This window comes from Rhinolophus hipposideros (assembly GCF_964194185.1).
Source record: "Rhinolophus hipposideros genome assembly, chromosome: 1".
NCBI classification, from domain to species: domain Eukaryota; kingdom Metazoa; phylum Chordata; class Mammalia; order Chiroptera; family Rhinolophidae; genus Rhinolophus; species Rhinolophus hipposideros.
The window spans coordinates 44,525,351-44,539,247 of NC_138047.1; the positions used below are offsets into that span (position 1 = coordinate 44,525,351).

General features: G+C 40.0%; 1 protein-coding gene across 29 annotated transcripts in view; it reads left to right on the top strand.

The window, feature by feature from the left end:
- Positions 1–344: 344 nt before the first annotated feature.
- ADGRL3 (adhesion G protein-coupled receptor L3) overlaps positions 345–13,897 on the top strand; it is a 744,191-nt gene continuing 730,638 nt past the window's right edge. For 28 of the 29 annotated variants that reach the window (XM_081060173.1, XM_081060156.1, XM_081060146.1 and 25 more), the window contains exon 1: positions 345–1,468. The gene's annotated coding sequence lies outside the window, so the exon portion shown is untranslated. Of the gene's footprint in view, positions 1,469–1,758; positions 1,913–13,897 lie in introns of those variants that run through there. The other variant, XM_081060157.1, reaches the window with a different exon arrangement.

Sequence of the window (13,897 nt, forward strand, 5' to 3'; positions counted from 1 at the left end):
AGCTCGCCCGCCTGCGGCTCATTCTGGCCCTGGCTTCGGCCCCGGCTGTGTCCGACGCGCGCGGGCTGCACGGCCCCAGCGCGTCCCCTCTCGGACCGGCTCTCCGCGCGCCGCCGGATCGCGGGGCCGGGTCGCCTGCCTGCCCCGCACCGCTCGCCCAGTTCCCTGGAGTGGGGATGCAGATTCTGCGGCCGGTCCGGGTGGGCGCCGCCGCCGCCGCTGCCGCTGCTGGTTTTCCTCGGACTGCATGCTGCCTCGGCTCCGGCGGCTGCTGCCGCTGCCTGTGACTCGCCCCCTCCCCTTTCTTTCTTCTCTTTTTGCCTCCGTCCTCTTTCTCCGGTTGTGCGCGCGCGCGGATTGCACGGTTTGCTTTGGCAGGAGCTCTCTCGTGTGTGCGCGTGTGTGAGTGTGCGTGTCTGGAGAGCGCCAGAACCTTGCTCGCTCTCGGGGAGTCGGAGAAGAGAAAGAACCGAAGCGGCGGCGGCGGCGGCGGCGCGGAGCCCGGGGCCGCGCAATGAAGCTCCCACATGCCCGCAGTTGCGGGGTCCGGCCAGCCAGCTAATCGGCCAACGCTCGGGCTCGGGGCTCCGCGGCGCCCCGGACGCAGCCCCTGGCGGCCCGGCTCCCTCTCCGCCCGTGCGCCCCCGCTGTGCACCCGGGAAGGAGTTTGCGTGGCCCTCGCTCCGGCTCTCGGCACAGGTTGCGGGTACGAGAGGAGACCCTCAGCAAGGGAGAGAACCTCGGAAGAAGAAGGAGAAGGAGGAGCGTTTGGCGGAGAAAAAGCCGCCCCTGGCTCTCGCGGCTCCCCCTACCTATTCCATCGCTCCCGCTCCCAGGCGGAAAGGGGAGGACGGAGAAGAAGAAGAAAAAGAAGGAAGGGGGTGGGGTGGGATAACTGGATATAAAGATCGGCTGGGGGGATGGTGGAAGATTTTTGGTCTGTTCAGCAGCGTCTTTTCTTAAGCGGCAGCAGCAGCAGAAGCAGCAGCAGCCCCAGCAGCCCCAGCTATGAATGCCGCATGTTAATAGCTGCCGCTTGGGTCCCTCAGCTGCTGCTGGAGACAGAGCTTGACTCCGAAGTTGTGCAACTGTGGACTGGGAAAGACATTTGAACCCTCCTCTCTCTTGGCTCCGTTTTTATCCCCTCGGTGTGCGTGAAGCTAGGAAACATTAAAGAAGACGAGCATCTGCCTTTTCCCCCCATTCTTCTTCTCTTTTCTCCGTGGCTGTGTAGCAGAAGAAAAGGGGGAAGGAGAGACTTTTTGTTGTTTCCTTGGCTGGGGTCTCCACCCTGCTGCTGCCCCTCTGCGCGTTGGTTATCATTCTTTGCCGCTTATAGTTGGGGTGTCTTCGTTGCGGCCGGTGGGTCTTTTGCCCCGGGCTCCACGGCTGGATTGTGGAAACTGCATCCCGCTGCAGGTTGTTGAGCAACTAATGGGACGATCTCAGGGACCGGCGGTTACGAAAGGTAATTTATTATCCTCACTCTTCCTAATAGTGGTGGCCGTCTACCACGGGTCGGGCAGCCGGGGCTGGGGTGCAGGATTCACGCACACTCATCCTCCCACTCACACACTCGCCCGCACACACATTCATCCGATTGTGATGCGGGGAAGGAAGGGAGCCTCCTGGCTGGTGGGCGCTGGGGTTTGGCACGGGTTCGAGTTTTTTCCAGCTATTGGGAGATTTGGCGACTTAGCGGGATGAAGGGGAGAGCAGACTCGGCACATTCTCAGTCCAGCACGCTGGAGAATAGGAACGGTTTCCACCCCCGGGAATTTTTCCCTCCTCTCTCACCCCAGTGTCATCCTCTGGAGGGGCCTGAAAGCAGACCAGGGGGCGCCTTCTGTCCGCCGGCCCGGAGCCGGTGTGGCTGGAGGCGAGAGAAGGCTGGAGGACCGACAGACACCGGGTGAGGAGCTGGGCTCTGGGGTGACGCGGACCACGGGGAGGCGAGCCTTTCGCGATCGTCTCTAGATGCCAGTCTGGAGCACCCTTGGTGGACGTGTTTGCCCAGGTCGCGCCCCTGACTGGTAGAACCACGTTACCTCCCCGCACTACTCCTGTTGTGTCCCCTTCACGGCAGTTTGGTTTAGACCTTCTTGCCCAGGCTTTGTTAGGCGGCTTGATTGGAGAAAACTGCCACTTTCGTGGGTGGCCCGGGGCGGCGCGGTGTTGGGGTGGGCACGAGGCGGGGGACGGTGTTGCAGGAAACCCGGCGGCCGACTCGCCGAGGCGGGGTGGGCAGAGCATTGGTGTCCGCAGTCGACTGGGTTACAGGTAGGAGGGCAGGCGCCCCGGAGCATCTCACGGGAGAAGGGGAAGCTCCGGGCTGCCTCGGAGCGTCGGTGCCACCGCGCCCGCGCCGCTGGAGCTCAGCAGCTGCTAAGCGTGCCAGGCCCCCAAGCAGTATAGGTGGGTGGGTGTGTATGTGTGTGTGGGTTGCGGCGACCTCCACTACCAGGGTTAGTTGGCGGCGGTGCAGCGTGTGCGTGTCTGTGGGTCAGCGTTCGTGCGCTCTGGGGATGGCCGGGAGGTATTTGCGGGGATGACTGAGCTGATAGCACTTGATCTGGCTGGCTTGTCGAAATCGCCTGGGATCCGCTTAACTGGAAAATCTGGTTTGAGGAGGCCGCGGGGGCCCCGTAGGGGTAGCAGGAAAGCCTCACAGTGTCCCCTTTCTCCCAAGGAGGAGCAACTCGGCTAGATGCGTGCGGCGCGTGAGAATCGCTGGTGCAGCGCGCCACGTACCCCAGATTGGCCCTGATGAGGACCAAGAGTAGTCCTCTCTTGGGAAGATTAAAATAACCGAGTCAAGCCCCCATAGCCCCTGGTTTCTGGAATTCTGTGGTCACTTTCCTCGCACCCATAGAAATGTGCGCTGTTTTATTTATGGCCAGCGATAGCTGAGCAATTGGGTGAACTCGAGGCATGCGAGCCACCTCTGGTTGTCTCCTCCCTTTGCCTGTGTGTGATCCTGCCTGCGGTAGTTGGAGCACATTGTAAACAACGTTGTAAGCAGCCCTGCCACAGTCTCCTTTACACCCGAACCTACTGGTGTCTGTTGTGTTTACTTTCTTGGGTGGTTTACTCCTTAGGAAGTATAAGCCTTCTTGCACCTCTGATTTTACATCCTTCCAGCCAGCTGTTGGGGGAAATGGGGAGAAGCGTAGACTCTGACAGGAAGGAAAAATTGTCTTCTGTGTCATGCTCTGAAGTAAATAGGCAGTCTGCTCATTTAGTGTCATATGGGCTAGCAACACTAGTTAAATAATGTCATTTTAAAATCTACAAAGAAACACTTCTTTCGTAATTTTTCATTTGGAGAATGTTCTTTATTGCCCTATGAGATTAAACAGAATTTAGCCAGATTTCCCTGGGGTATTTTTTCAACCTGTGATGATACTAAATTACCTGGAGTTCTAGCACCCAGTTTGTCTGTTATGTGGATTACAGATAGAAGTGTCAGCTTTTATAGTATCACCAAAAGAGGTTTCCAGATAATTTGTGTAGGAGTTAAAAGGATATCTGTGTTGAAATATCTGTTGATTTCTCAGTTTTGTTTCACCCTAGATTTTTTTTTTTTGTAAACAAAACAAGAGTTAAAAATGTACAAAGATAAACAGTTTTAAAAAGTTGAAACTGCTTTTCAGTTTCAATAATTAAAATATATTAAACAGCTTAGTTGTAGGGAAGATCTGACTGCTTTGGTATTTGTTGCAAATGGCCATGTTCTGTTTTGTTTTAAAAAGTATAGCACTGCAAATGTAAAAAGGTACTTTGTTTGTAGCTACTATAATCTCTAGATTTCTTTCTAAGATCTGGTCTTCTTCAAAAAGCTCAGGTTGAAAAAGAAAAAGAAAATAAAAAGGAATACAGAGCCGTAGATGACTGATTTTAAGTTATATTTTTATGAGGTATTGCTAGTGGTAGTCATTTTAAGAGAAAACTTAAGAGTATTCTTGAGAATCATGCTTCATATATTTGTTTCCTTTCGAGAGCATATGTATTGGAGCCTACACCTGCAAATATTTCTGAAGATTAAAGAATACTTGTGCTCTCATTTTAGAAGATCTAATCGCCATGATTCCCAGTCCTTACATTAGAAGATTTGATCAGATCTGTTCTTTGTTTCCTAGCAGCATGTGTTTCCTAGCAGTCATACATTCCACAGGTCCTGATGTCATTAGAACTGTGTCTGTCAGTGTATTATTGTGCTGTCTCTAGCTGAAGGTGAATGTGTTACAATGCTTGCGTGCCATTCCTTAGCACTTCTTTATCACTAAATATTCAATAACCTGCTCCATTGGTGTATAAGGTTAACTGAACTATTTCTGTGAACTTGGGGGAAGAGGAATGATTATTATGAAGGTTTATGTGAACTATTTAAATATTGTTGAAAGACACGTTGGGCGACATCTGGCATCCCTGGCCTCAAGAGTGATAAGCCAGCATGTGATTTGCCCGATGGGTAAATGCTTTTGATGTCTCCTTTTAAGTTGCTTGGTGTGATTATCCTTCAGATTGAGAGCTCTTCTCAAAATATGAATGGCGGGTCTTTTAGAAATTATTTTCTTCATGATGATCTTACATTTCGGAGATTTAAATATCCCTTTCTACAGGGAATACTAGTATGAGACTTACTGGCTTCATTTACTGTGTCTGGCATTGCTTCTGGTAATCAGGAAAGGCAAAATTTTGATGAACTTGATTTACCTTTGATTCCTTGGTGAGCTATAGCCAAGGGAATCCTAAATAAAAGGTAAAAAAAGGTTATGGAATCAACAGGATTGAAGTTAGTCAAATAATATACATAATGGTAAACTGGATTGTTTTTCAGATTTCATTTGGACCATTTTAACCGCTAGTTGAAACTCTCTTGGAAAAGGGCTGCCATGTAGGAGTGACAGTTACTGTTAGAAGTGGGGTATTTTTGCTTAGAATTCAGTAAAAAAGAAAACTGATTGTGATTTTTTGAGATTTAAGAACAAAGAGTGATTTTTGAGAAATGCTATGCAACCATAATGTATATGGTATGAATAGCTAGAGCAGTTGGAATTAGAGGGAGATGCTCTTTCCTTAAAGCTTGCAAATGGCTATTTTCCCTTTGATTTCTTAGATTTGCATTACATTCAAAGCATGCATTTGCTCACTTAGGGAGGAACCCTAAAGGCAGAAGCTATATTGTAATTTAGCATTTGTTTGCCTTCAAGGACATATTTGTGCTTAGATTACTATTGCATTTATGTCTTTTTCTTTTATGCAAATGCATTTCTTTATGGAATACCTTATTTTATAATAAAATGTAAAACATTCAAATATGAGTAAGGTTCTTCTGACATTAGCCTTGTGTGTGTGTGTGTGTGTGTGTGTGTGTGTGTGTGTGTGTTAGGGAGTTGATCAGTGGAAGGAAAAATCCACATTTTTAATTCACTGTGACTTTAATATTTATTGGCCAGTTTGAGAAAGTAGGTAAGTATGCCTCTTGATAGCGTTTATGAGTCCTAGGATGTGTTATTTCCCCCAAACACTTTAATGTCATTATCCTGGTCTGAATGGCTCTATGGCCCAATTAAATTAACTCTACTACTACATAAGTAACCAGGTATAATTTTGTTCTTATAATTGTAAAGTGTGCTCATGTACTCACAGATTTCAAATCTATTTAAAAAGTTATCTGCCTTACTCTGAATTAATTGATGTTTTCTATTTGTGTTAGGGAATGGGTGAAAGGGGAGAGTTCCTCTGTATTTGATCATAATAGAACTCTATAAATTTTAACAATGTATGTCTTGCTTTTGTCTTATTGACACTGAAAACAAGAATGTAATATTAATGAATTTCTTTGTAAGATTGAATACATGTATTAGAAGAAATTAATGTTTGGTCCATATTATCCAAGAATTTAAAGGGAATATTGTTGGTGGCAATCTTATTTATTGTGAAAATGATCTCTGGGGTGGAAAAAAATAAATCACCCAACTGAATATTTGTCTGGTGAAACTTCTGTGTCAGTTATATAGTAGAGCAGACAGTCCTCTCTTCTCAACAGGGAAGCCTGTTGGTCTCTAAGACCCTTTTAAAGGGTCTGTTAAGAGTTTCCTAATAATGCTATTATTTGTCTGTTACTCTCATACTTTAACAACTGTGCAATGGAATTTTTCAAAGGTATATATGATGACATGTTTGTTGCTCTGATGGTACATGGTGTGTATGCTGGTGTATTACTGTCTTTAAAAATTTTCCCAGTTTAAATATTAATACAAAAATATTCTTATAACCAAGAAAATCTAAAGTTGTTTTAGCTCATCAATTTTTAAGCATGCAAAAGGTTCCTGGGACCAGAGAGTTTGAGAACTGCTGATAGTGACTTTTCCAAGATCTGCCTCTTTGTACTCTTAAGTGTCACCCCATATAAGGAGCCATTGAGGATGCCAAAACAAGTGGATTGTTAAAGCTTTCATAAGATACAAACATGATGGGAATTTTATTAATTATTTGACATTCAAAAATTTTTTTTCTTCTTAATGTAGAAAGCCTGTTTTTAATTTTTTTTTTGGTTCCCAGTTAGTGAAACAGAAACTTTAAAGCTGCAAAGTCTCCAGCCTTATCTGCTGACAGTAGCAAAGTTGCTACTGGGAGAATTTAAAAATGTAGGCCTCAGGTCTTGATATGCTGATATCTGGAGAGGCAGAATGGTGTGGCAGTGAAGGGAAGGGACTCTGCCGTGTTTGCCTAAATTTCTTTGGCTTTAGGCAAGATACCAGATCTCTCTATGCCTCAAATTCCTAATATGTTTAATGGATATAACAGTTGTATCTAATTCATAGGTTGTTGTTAAGATTAAATGGGGAAATATATACAAAGTGCTTGAAACAGTACTGGTAGCATGATAATACTATACAACTATGTGCTGCTGTCAATATTATAATCATTATTATTATTTACTAGGTCTCATGAGGTCCCTAGGAAAAATTAATCAACTCCACATGTGGTTCAGAAATGAAATTATGTTTCACCTCATTGCTTTAGAAAATGTCTTAAAATGCTATTAAATTTGAAAATAAATAATATAAAAGATAACCTTGGCTTTATTTTACCCTCCCTCCCACGTTAAAACTCATGACGAGTCATTGAGCTTTTTTATAGTATGAATTAATAAAATACCTTTCTTAGCTTGGGCTAAGTCTGAAGTTGGGTAGAGTATGAATGCCCAATTAAAACTAGATTTCAAAGACCCTAATGGAATATTTATGTATCTTGGGAATTATTAGGGAGGAAATCATTTTTCTGAAGTGATATCAAGATGACTCACTACCCTTCTAGTCTGTTAATCACTATCTAAACATCATGACAGGCCGTTTTCAGTGAAAAAGATCCATGAGGTAATTATATACTATAGTTCAATTTGTTTGTGAGTGCTAATATGCCTAATGAGTAACAGAAGCTCCACATAGAGATTAGTTTTACTAGATGCTTAAGTTTAACTAGTGAACTTTAATAATTCTGAATGGCAGTTTGACATCTATTTGAAAACATACATATATATGTATGTACGTATGTATATACGTGTATATATGTATATATATATATTTGGGTATATTCCATGGCTAGTTTAGTATTTCTCTTCTGTCTGCCCCTATGAAATTGGTACAGCAACACTTATCTTTTCCTGTAGTTTGGTTAATCCTGATTTGCATTTGTAGAAACAAAATTATGCTACTCAGATGGGCATAGCTGGACACTGTCCTTAGTTATGAAGTACTCAGAAATGGCTTTGGGAATGAAAGACACTTGAATACAATTCCAATTCCTCAACTTTCGAGCTCTACCGTCTCAATCTCTAAAATAAAGGTCATGCCATTTATATTGTTAGTTTGGGGTGAGGAATAGGAAGGAAATAGAAAAGTACCTGATAGATTGAGCACATAATAAATGGTACCTTCCATTATGAGTCATAGTATTAGTAGAAAGGTCCTAAACTACCATTATTAAGAAAATTTACCTAAATCAAATATTATTTTCTAAATTGAAGAGTTCTTGATGAGCTATGTAAATCAATAACATTTTCTGAAGCAATTGAGAAGGTTTCACATGTCCTTTTGTCTTTTTTATGTTCTCTTTTTTAAAAACTTTTTAACTACCTATTTCTGAGCTCTTCCTCTTAATCTTAAAATTTTATGCTCTGCTACTAATTCCTCACGGAAAAATCGTAACCCTGACAGGAAAATATTTTTGAGAGCCACCAAGTGCTGTGTCTGAAGATTGACTTTAAATCACATATAAAATGAAAGTAGCAATTTAACTTAAGACATTTTAAATTATCTTTTAAAGCGGTCATCTTTTCACATGGTGTCAGCAGCTTTTTAAGCTTTAACTGCATCAGAATTTTCTGCAGTGTTGTCATGAAATCAAATCATCATAAGCTTTAAAGATTTAAGGATTCCTATACTTTTAAAAGATTTATAATCCTTAAGTTCAGGTCCTCCTAAGATTGCTATAAATGCAGATGGACCCTTAACATTCAGAGGCCAATATTACTTTAAAGACTACAAGTATGGAAAGGGTTATAAATAAGTCCAAATTTTAGACTTAGCATTTGTATGTCAGTGACAATTGCCAAGAAGAGAAGTTCTTAAAATGTGTGACTTTTACCTATTATTATCCAGCATTTATATGAAAATGCAAAGAGTATATGACATGGTAGGTGGTAACAATGAATACAAAAATAAGCTGCACATTAGACAGGTGACTTAAGTGTTTTAAAGTATGACTCAAGAAAATGAAAGTCAAGTAGAAAGGACAGCCTCTTCTGTTTGATCAGCTTGTGTTGCTGTTTATGTGTCCCGCAGTGGTAGAATGTGTTGCTATTCATGACAGCCCCAGTGACTCCACAGTAGCCTGAGCTTGTGAGAATAGGGGAGAGACTCAAGCCCAGTTTTTGATGTTCTGCATGGGTGGGTAACCTGAATACTAAAATGCATTCCGTTGACAGCTGACCCTGTAAGAGGTTTTTCAACGGTCTCCTGTTTTGTTTTGGTTTGTTTTTCCCCTCTTTTCCTTTCCTCAAAACTCTTTCAAATTCTTTGGGTAAGAAGAATTGGTCCTGATGGTCATCATTTCTATGAGATTTTATTTCTGGCAACAATGGAAGGGCTCAACTGGTTATATTTATAACTTTTTTTCTTCTTCAAATTTTCAGTGTTCTTTATTTGTCAATCGCTGATGGTTTTTGTTTGAACCTTGATTCAGAATACTGATCTTGATTTCATGGAGTGGACAAAGAGTCTATTGAGAAATAGTTTTGTGTTAACACGAGGTCTGTGTATGCCTAGATTTTTTTTCTTTATATTGGCTTTAACTGTTCATTTGAAACTGTCTATTGAGTTTTAATCATATTATTAACTGTAGTTGACTTTGGAAGAAGAGCTTAGGGAGCTGTTTTAAAATAATACACAATCATTATTTGAATTTTAGGCATTTTCAGTTAAATTTCATTTTACTTTTCAGTAATTTTTACCTATGACAGTTAAATATTATTTTATAGTCATTCCAAAAATGCTGCATCTTTTGTGATAACCTCTCAGTTGTCATATGGACTTAAATTCAACTTGTACTATTAGTAGATTGAGTGCAATTCATTTTTTTTCTCTTTTCATTGCAAAGATACTTCCAACTAGCTATAGGCCACATGATTCATTTGTTGGGAGGTTATTGTGTTTCCCACCGAAAGAGTCTTGGTGAAGGATGGAGGTTCATCTTGGCATTAGAAAAACGTTAGCACCTAGAATGCCATAGGATTCTGCTCCAGTTGCATGTCCCTTACTACCAAGACTACTACTTTTCCTGTCCTCTGCCTCCTGGATTCTTTCCCTGTAACCAACGTCTGAATTAGGTACTCAGTTTTAGATCAATCTATTATCACCGGCTTAGTGGAGACAGTAACGGTACTGAAGTTACTCTGTGAACAGACCGATAACTTGAAGGAGAAAAGGCTCAATTAAGAGAAGGATCTTTTCCACAGGAAAAGGCAGAGGGGATGATAAAACCTGAATGTCCACTACAGTGATCCTGTTCACTGAGACAGATCAGGTATTAGGAGAATTGGTTAAGAAAACCATTAGAAATGGATTTGCTCTTTCCCTGTAAGTAGCCAAAGTGATCTTGGTAAATGCTTTCCTACTTAGTTGACCCAGAAAACCCAACAGAAACATGCAAATCAAGAAATTCAGATCTTCAAGTTCAAAAACACTTGTGAAACTTCCCAAGTTATCAAGGCTATGCATATCGGAAAAGCCACCAAATATTTGAAAGATGTCATTTGCATAAGCAGCATACGCCATTCCACCATACGATGGTGGAGGTGTCATAATACAATGCCAAACTGGCACTGGACACAGGTTTGGTGGCACATAGAATGCTGATTTTTTCTAATCGTGTTTAGCAAAAAGGCAGAGCGTAATTCTGATCTTACAGTTTTGAATGTAGATTATTTAGCCATTGAGTTCATCCAAGCGAACAACGACCCCAAGAATGCCATGGGACATAGAGCTCGTGGTTGAGTTAACTCACGTTGAGCTCCACCAGCCACATTAAGACGGTCATTACTGATAGGGAACAGATTGTTCCTAAACCAGAAATGGAGGTTTACAGAATAAAACGTTATCCCAGAAAAAAACTAAATAAACAAAAACTTTTTGAATGAGAAAAAATATAGCATAAAATAAATGTGAATAGAATAAAAGCAGGGAAAAAAAGGGTTTTATGAATCCATCTATCTGAGACATCCAATTATTTTACTATTTCTAGTGTACTTGTTATGTCATGCAACTGATGGGAATAGATGTTTATTCAAGTAAATCTTATATGTAGAGGCAGAATACTCAAAAGTAGATCAAGTAGGCTATTTCAAATAATTGAGAACGGATGACTTTATTAGCTGCCTAAAGAATCCAATGAAAATATACTTTAGTCTGTAAATGATTCAAATGACAGACATCTAATATGGATCCATTATTACAAAAAATAGAGTCTGGATAGTGTTTTAGGCTGACACTTGCCTAAGTGAAGTAAAATGGTGCTTTAGAGGTATTATTTGTATAAATTGGGAAAACTCTTAAATTTATTGTTTTTTTAATTTTTCTTTATTCAAATCAGAAAGTTGTGTTGACTTTTCATTTTTATTTTTAAATACTAACCCAATATAAATACTAACATGTAAGATAATTTGGCGAAATTTTAAACATTAGTAGAAATCTTAATGAGAACTCCCATGTACCTTCCTTATTGTTGCAAATCTTTGAAGAAGAAAGAGTACTAAAAATTAGTAGGCTGTCAACATTGTGTTTTTATGATTTGACATTATTAAGCAAACTTTGCAAGTATTTCTTTTTTAGGTGCGTTTGATTAAATATGTGATCTTATCGTGGTGAAATAGCCCGCTGGGCTGCCGACAGTAGTGTTCCAAAATGAAATTTGCTTAGAGCCTCTGAGCAGACATTTATTCAATGAGACCTTTCTTGAATAATGGATGACAGTGAGATTGCAGTGGTGTGTATGTGTGTTTTCTTCCTTGAATTATGTGTGTGTTGAGATAGAGCAACAACAATGAAAACATAATGGGGTAGGAAAGAAAGCATTAGGTTTAGAAATGAGAAATTAACCTAGTTTATTACAAATGAATAAACTATGTGCATGAAGGACTCCTAGTATCAATGGCAGAGGATGGCATATGCTAGTCAATTTGCTTTGTGTTAGTATTCTTGCTGTGTTACTTCATTTCTTGCAGTTCTCTCTTGGATGTTATTCTGGAATTTCTACTACTATCCCAATGTATATCATTTATGTATGTTCTTTTGATTATACTTGGGTGCTAGTACTTGCTGAATTTTGATTCCCATTCATTCTTTCCAGTGCAGTTTATTCTACAGTTGAATGATCTTATTTTAAATAGTTTTTTTTTTCTGATTGTGTGTTCATATTGAATACTTGTGAAATACAGAGATACATAAAGTCAAAACAGAAATCACCTAATATATCATAATATAGTGGTATGTAATTTTCCCAGAGATTATTTTACCCGTATTTTAGCTGGATTATCTATGTAATATCTGTATTTTATGCGCGTGTGTTTTAGTGGAATTCAGGTTACTACACACACACACACACACACACACACACACACACACACACACACATACAGTTTTTATAAATCTCTCAAATTTCCCAGTGCCATTAATTGTTTTGAAAGCATTCTTTTTAATATTGTATAATATTTCATAGTGTGGCTATATTATAATTTATGTAAACTTTATTCACGTGGATTGCAGTATTTTTCTAGGATAAGTAATACAAAGCTTGGCCCATTCTCTGATGACTTTTACTATCCGATTACACTGATTAACAGATATTGTCCTCTGTGTACATCTGGTCCTTCTAACTTTTTGGAAATTCTTTCTTAAGAATGCTAACTCTCAGTTATGTATAGTTAGTCAAGTGAGTAACTTACTAATGGTTTGGCAATCCTTAAGAATTACTAACTCTCATATATATCAATGTATAAAAGCTGAGGTCAATAAAATAGTAATAAAATGAAATTTACTAGTTATTGACATTTAAATAGGACTGTGCCTAATGTCTTCAAATTAAACACAATATTAAAATAGAACTATACAATGAAACTGATTTATGAAGAATTAAGAAGTCCCAATAGTTTTGTTCTCTGCTCTAAATGCACCTCTTCTCTCTTAAGTTCATCTGAAACATGAACTTAAAGTTTTTTGCCAAACTTCTTGTGGAACGAGAAAATTTGATGGCTTAGTTTGGGCAATCCTAAAATTTAAGCATAAGAAGTAGGAGTAACTTGTCCTAAACACACTTAAAATAATTGAACGTTGTTTACAAAAGGACACAGAGTCAGTAAAGAAAATAAGTAAACAGAACATTATGGCTCATAATTAGTAAACGTGAACTCAAGTTTTGCTAGGTAGAAGTTCAGTTACAGATCTGCCCAGAGCAATAAAAGTGAGGCACAAAATATGAGGTGTTCGGTAGCTCTTAAGTCAAATGGAAGAGAAAAAGAGCAAGTGTAGAATGCAATTTTTTTTTTTTAAATCAATTTTACAGTAAGGCAGTACCTACTGAATTTAATGTCATTAGTTCATTCTTTGGCCGGAGGGACCCACAGTTCTATTTTACACAGCATCTTTGTGACTTCTGCTTCCAATCCTAAAGACATATGTTTAAGGTACATTTCCAGCAGTCAAATTGGAAACCTATTCTTACTTCCCTTTCTGTATTTTCTTTAAATCTGCATCAGAACATATTTATGGGACAGAGTTTAATGCTTGATTAATAAGTGAGTGTATAACTGCATGAATGTGCTTTATGGACCAGGAAGAAACAACTGAACTTGAAAGCAGTTTTTAAAGTTACTGTTGCAAGATAAATTTAAGTGCCATTGAAAATTGCTCTGTACCTAAATGTGGATTGGTAAAGGCATAGAAATCATCTTAAAAGGCACACTCTTGCAAACTTTTTTCCTCAAAAAATAAAAGAAAGAAAAAAGTTGTTGATTAGCAACTCCCCATTTGCTAATCAAGGGATATAAAGTTTCATTTGATATAGGAGTGATTTCTAGAGATTTTCTGTGTAATATTTTGCTTAAGTTAACAGTATTGTATTGTACACTTAAAAATCTGTTAAGAGAGTCGATCTCATGTTCATACCACAATAAAAATAAAAATAAGATTAAGTTGTCAAGAGTTGTAGTGACTTTCCCAAAGTGACATGGCTGGTTTATAGCTAATGCTGCCTTCTTTGAAGGAAGTTCTTTCTTGCCCATAAGAGTTCTCCTTTCTGATTGATTTTACTCATGACATTGTCACTAAGTAGCTGT